The following is a 5094-nucleotide window of genomic DNA, read 5'->3' as shown; positions in this document are numbered from 1 at the left end:
TAGTCAAGGCTATGGTTTTTCCAGTGGTCGTGTATGAATGTGAGAGTTGGACTGTGAAGAAAGCTGAGCACTGAGGAATTGATGCTTTTGAACTGTGGTATTGGAGAAGACTCTTGAGAGTCCCTTGGACTGCAAGGAGATCCAGCCAGTCCATTCTGAAGGAGATCAGCCCTGGCATTTCTTTGGAAGGAATGATGCTAAAGCTGAAACTCCAGTACTTTGGCCACCTCATGTGAAGAGTTGACTCATTGGAAAAGACTCTGATGCTGGGAGGGATTGGGGGCAGGAGGAATAGGGGACGACAGAGGATGAGATGGCTGGATGGCATCACCGACTCGATGGATGTGAGTTTGAATGAACTCTAGAAGTTGGTGATGGACAGGGAGGCCTGGCGTGCTGCGATTCATGGGGTCACAAAGAGTCAGACACGACTGAGCGACTGAACTGAACTAAAGTGTCTGTTATTTCAATGTTGGAAATATTTTTATTTTTCATCTTTCAGTTCAGCTCAGTTCAGTCACTCAGTTTTGTCCAACTGTTTGCAACCCCATGAATCACAGCATGCCAGGCCTCCCTGTCTACCACCAAGTCCCGGAGTTTACCCAAACTCATCTTTACATAGTACGTGATTTTACAGTACATCATTCATCATTTTAGTTATATCTTGAATATTTTGGCAAAGTACATACAGTTGTATAATCACAATCGTTTATCAATATGCAGAATCTTTCTTCATCATGAATATACCCTACATTCATGGACATGACACATTGCCTTCTGTGCCTGTTACAAATCCAATGGTAAGTGGAGCAGTGTCCTAGACAATATATCTGGGCCTAGGGGTTCTCATCTGGTTTTGGTCAACAGATGGACAGAGAGGAGCCCACATTATCCCAGGTTGGTGCCCTGGTGGATGAGGATGGTCCTGGTGCTGGCTAACTGGTGTCTGTTCTTGGGTCTCATCTCAGCTAGGGGTTCAAGGAGTTCTATGATAGCTAGCCTGTTGGTACATGGCTATTTTCTTGCCCAGCTAGCTGCTTGGTCTGGAGCCTGCTAAGGGTTTGTTTTGTCTGACTGCTGGCTGGGCCTGGCCCCCACCACTAAGAAGACAGAGGGAGGGTTTCTGTATGGTGTTTACCATTAACAGTGATCTTTTTATGGGCTATCTCCCCCAAACTGGTGCTGCCAACATCTATATCCCCAGTATGAATCCCAACTTCCTTTTACCCCTCTGGGAAGGTCTTCAAGTACATCTGACTCAGTCTCCATTCAAATAGCTATTTCTGAAAGAGGTCTTGTCTGTGTGTGACCTTTAAATCTGGAGTCTTTATTTCTCAAGACCTCTGGTTCTCACCAAAGTTAACCCCACTGGCTTTCAATGTCAAATGTTTTTGGGGCTCATCTTTGTAGTGCAGGACCTCCAGTATGAGTTGCTTAATATGGGGCTCAGACCACTTTGCTCCTTTGGGGAGCCTCTTCAACTGGATTATCCTCTCATTTTTGTATTTCCTACCCAAGATATGGGAGTTGCCTATACACTATATTTGTCACTCCTACCTAACCTGCAATGGCCCTTTTATATCTTAATTAATAGTGGAAATTTTCTGCCACTCATCAAGTCATTGTCAAAAATGGTCACTGTAAATAGTCGGAATTTCAATGTTCCCAGGGGAGGACATGAACCCAGGGTCTTTCTATTATACCACCTTTGCTACTCCACCCTAAATATCTGTCTTTTATTGGTAGTATCTTTGCATAGGGTCTTCTCTGGTGGCTCAGATAGCAAAGAATCTGTTTGCAATGTGGGAGACCTGGTGTCAATCCCTGATGTGGAAAGATCCCCTGGAGGAGGGCATGCCAACCCACTCCAGTATTCTTGCCAGAGAATCCCCATGGACAGAGGAGTCCATTGGGTCACAAAGAAGACAGATACAACTGCACAGCACACATCTTTACATACAGATGTATTTTTAAAATTTAATGGAAAGTCCCAGTGAATTTAATTAAGAAATAATCAATATCGGATACATTCCACTTCTAAGACATAATGTTAAGTATGGTTAGAAGGGATAAAAGTGATCTTTGTCTCTTTTGGGAAAATAGATGATGTTCTTTTAGGAACTGATGTAAAAGTTTCAGGAGGTCATTTGTTAGGCTTAAAATATTGCACTAAAATATGTAAAGGACAGCAGAAGAATTTTTCTCAAAATCTTAAGTCAACTAGTTTGGCTGTACCAATGTGACAAAATGAGAAGTGTTAAGCAATTCACGGATTTTTTTCTATCTTGAAGTTATGAAAAAATTTACTAGAAACAAATTTTCCTGGAAATACCTTGTTGTTCTTCCTATATAAACCTAGAATTTGCATAGTTTTCTGACAAATTATCTTAACATGGTAAACTTTTATTTTTTGGGTACCATGGAATTTCTTTTAAACAATCTAAAGTGCAAATAAAACATTCTTCTGAATAAATGGGAGAATCCATGGAAGAAATGAACAGACAGCTGAATGAAATCAAGCATATCCTCAGGTAATATTGCAACCTTTTGCCCTCTTTTGTCATATTGGATTAAAGAAAAAGGTCAAGATCTTTAGGAATGATTTAAAAACTTTTCCTTCTGGTTTTGAATACGTTCCAACAAGGTAAGACTAACAGTAAATGTTGGGAAACATGGTTCACAATTATGGACTTTTTTATGCAAGAATTTAAGCTGTTTTGAAAGGTATCAAACTTAGTTTCCAATTCTTGTTTTATCACGTAGAAATGTGTACCCTTAGGAAAATTAAAGGAGTATTCTTAGCCTTAGCTTCATCAACTGGGAAAATGTGATTATGGGTTTGTTACTGTAAATATTAATTGTTATCTATTACATTTGATAGAATAAGAATTTTGAGCAGGTGAGTGATATAACTGGAACAAGATATAAGAATGTAATTTGAGTTGCTTCAAGAGAACAAATTGGTGTACAACCCTCTCCACTCCCCCCCTCCTCAAATGGAGAAAAGTAGCAGGAGGTTACTGCTCTGGACCAGGAAAAATGAGGGGAAGGGAATGATCACATTAGTGACATATTTGGAAAGTATAGTCAACTATATTTCATACAGTTATCAGTAAATAATATGAAAGCAAAAAGAGAATGATAACACTGTGCAAAGCTTTGTCTGAACAGTTACATTGAATAGTGATGCCTTTTAGCAAGATGGGGGACATCTTTTATATTGTAGAAAATTTTGCATTATATGTACTAAATTGATGTCTAACTGTAAATATTCAAAATTGGAAGTGCTGCTTATATTAAAATGAGGCTAGAGATAGGGGCTGGAGACACAAATTTGGACTGCCTCAGTATTCATTGTTTAGAAGGAATATCACTACAAACTCTAAGAAAGAAGTCTCAGAAGTTTTGAGAAAATTCTGGGCAGTCACTTTATATTCATAGTTTGATCTATTCACAGGGAATATGTTAACTTAAGTGGGTCTCTAGTGTTATACTTTTGTGACTTTATAAATGATATACTTTTCCTGGAATTCCTTCCCCATCTTTTTTTGTTATTTAACTTTACCTTTAAAACTCAGCTAAGTCATTTCTGGGAAGATTTCTCTGATTCTAGTCTGATTGATATATTTGTCCTCTGTGATATTTAGCATTTTGAGAGTATCTGTATCTTGGCGCCTATTATGTATGTCTGCAACTTTCTGATTCCTCATTTTGTGTCATATCATTGAATCTAAGAAACTATGAGTGATTCAACTGGACATCACAATGTCTATGACCCACTGGGCACAAGCAGATTCTGTATGCATATTTTCTAATTGAAAGGATAAACAGAAGACAGGATTTTAGTACATTTAAAACTTTTCCCCTTTGTTTTGTAGGTAAACTGCTTCTAATATGTGAGGTCAACTCCTGTCCAGAATAGATGGAACCAAGAAATAATGTAACTTACTTTGTCCTCCTGGGCCTCACACATAATCCAAAGGAGCAGAAAATCCTTTTTGTTATGTTCTTGGTTTTCTACATTTTGACAGTGGTGGGCAACCTGCTCATTATTGTGACTGTAACTGTCAGTAAGACCCTGAACTCACTGCTGTATTTTTTTCTTGCCAGCTTATCATTTATGGATGCCTCTTCTATAACCCCCAGACTGATTTCAGACTTACTCTTTGGGGAAAATATCACAGCCTTTGAATCTTGTATGACTCAGATGTTTATAGATCATTTCTGCTGGTCATGGCCTGTGACCGCTATGTGGCCATCTGCAAGCCCTTGCATTATTTGGTGATCATGAGGAAGAAGGTGTGTGTTGTGATGCTGGTGGTGTCCTGGGTTGGAGGCTTTCTGCACTCAGTAATTCAACTTAGCACTGTTTATGTCCCATTCTGTGGCCCCAATGTCATTGATCACTTTACATGTGACATGTACCCCTTATTGAAACTCATCTGTACTGACACCTATGTCATCGGCATTGTAGTGCTGGCCAATGGAGGTCTGATCTGCTTTATCATCTTTCTGCTCTTACTTGTCCTCTATGGAGTCATCCTGCACTCTCTGAAGAACCTGAGTCAGGAAGGGAGGCAGAAAGTCCCCCAGACCTGTGGTTCCCACATCACTGTGGTTGTCTTCTTTATTCCCTTTGTATTTTCATATAGTTAAGACCAGTGACAACCTTCCTCATTGACAAATTGTTGAATGTGTTTTATACAGTCATAACCCCCATGCTGAACCCATTAATCTACAGTCTAAGAAATTCTGAGATGATTAATGCTATGAAGGAACTCTGGAGAAAAATAGTAGATCAAATCAAATTAGTTCATTACCCATAATGACTTCAGTAACTTAGCAAGAGGGCCAATTTTCCAGAAAGTAAAAGTCTTTGTAAATCTGATTAAATTTTTCCTCCTCTCTCAAGGAATTAAGTTAATTATAAATAAGGAATGAACTACACATTCATCCTTTCATTGACAATTTCTTTGCTCATATGTAAACTGTATAACATCTTGTGTACCACTGTGTCTAAATAGGTGGGACATTTAAAATAGAAAGGTGTTTCCATTTACAATAGAGAACAATGAAAATTATGTAGCAAATGAG

The 5094-nt window shown here is 38.8% G+C and overlaps 1 pseudogene; it reads left to right on the top strand.

Annotated features, from left to right (window-relative positions):
- The first annotated feature begins 3919 nt into the window (after positions 1–3919).
- Positions 3920–4826, top strand: LOC133243901 (olfactory receptor 4A47-like; annotated as a pseudogene).
- Positions 4827–5094: the final 268 nt, after the last annotated feature.

Source organism: Bos javanicus, unplaced genomic scaffold (genome assembly GCF_032452875.1).
Source record: "Bos javanicus breed banteng unplaced genomic scaffold, ARS-OSU_banteng_1.0 tig00002723_1, whole genome shotgun sequence".
In the NCBI taxonomy this organism is placed as follows: domain Eukaryota; kingdom Metazoa; phylum Chordata; class Mammalia; order Artiodactyla; family Bovidae; genus Bos; species Bos javanicus.
Note: the sequence above shows the minus strand (reverse complement) of the source record. Positions and strands in the feature narration are given on the sequence as shown.